This window comes from Octopus sinensis, linkage group LG3 (genome assembly GCF_006345805.1).
Source record: "Octopus sinensis linkage group LG3, ASM634580v1, whole genome shotgun sequence".
Classification (NCBI taxonomy): Eukaryota; Metazoa; Mollusca; class Cephalopoda; order Octopoda; family Octopodidae; genus Octopus; species Octopus sinensis.
In genome coordinates this window covers 142446991-142448316 of record NC_042999.1, presented here as the reverse complement: position 1 = coordinate 142448316, position 1326 = coordinate 142446991, and positions in this window count along the sequence as shown.

The window sequence follows — 1326 nt, the reverse complement described above, 5'->3', positions numbered from 1 at the left end:
AGCGTGGCATCTTGGGCAAGTGTCTTCAGCTATAGCCCCGGGCCGACCAATGCCTTGTGAGTGGATTTGGTAGACGGAAACTGAAAGAAGCCTGTCGTATATATGTATATATATATATATATGTATGTGTGTGTGTGTTTGTGTGTCTGTGTTTGTCCCTCCAGCATTGCTTGACAACCGATGCTGGTGTGTTTACGTCCCCGTCACTTAGCGGTTCGGCAAAAGAGACCGATAGAATAAGTACTGGGCTTACAAAGAATAAGTCCCGGGGTCGATTTGCTCGACTAAAGGTGGTGCTCCAGCATGGCCACAATCAAATGACTGAAACAAATAAAAGAGTAAAAGAGTAAAAGAGAGTAAGAGTATATATATGTATTTATGTATACATATACATACATATATATACACATATATGTATATGCATATATATGCATATGCACATACATATATATACACACACTCACACACATTAATATTAAACAGTGAGAATGAGTACTCAACACTGCATTGGTGGATAAATATTTTTTATTTGTGGATTAACAAGTTACCAATGGTTTCATGTATGAGAGGCCTTTACAATTATTTGAGCATAGCACATGTAAACGTTGGTACTTTCTCCATTTTGGATGCGAATACAGGAAGTTGCATGTGACTGTGCAGGATTTCAAAGTAGACAAATGAAAGAAAATCTTAATTGTTGCCTCCCCTGTATTAGTCTTGGATTTTTACAAGAAATTGTGTTCACCATGATTTAGTTAACTAATTAATTCTTAAATCATCTCATGTGAGAATGCTTGTGCACATCCAAATATGTAAGCATATATATATATAATAAAGGTGGTGCTCCAGCATGGCCGCAGTCAAATGACTGAAACAAGTAAAAGAGTAAAAGAGTATATATATATACACACACATTTATGTACAGATACATACCTATACAAAGTATACATATACACACATGCACACACACACACACACATAGACATACACACTCACACACTCACACATACACAAACACACAAATGCACACTCATTTATATAGATACATACATATGTTTTATTCATGTTTGAGTATGTGCACATAATTACAGGATTTCACAAATTTTTGATACCAGACTTAGTCCATGGAGTTATATGTTCATAAGTTCATATACATATTTTTTTCTCTGAATCATGTGATATAAATATGTTCTAAGTACATGTATCTGTGTAGTAAAGGAATCCAACATAAGTTCATGTGAATATATGTTTCTAATACATAATGTATATATAATCGATGTCCAAAAACCTTATCCAAGTTGGAGGAGTGGTAATGTAAGTGGAGGG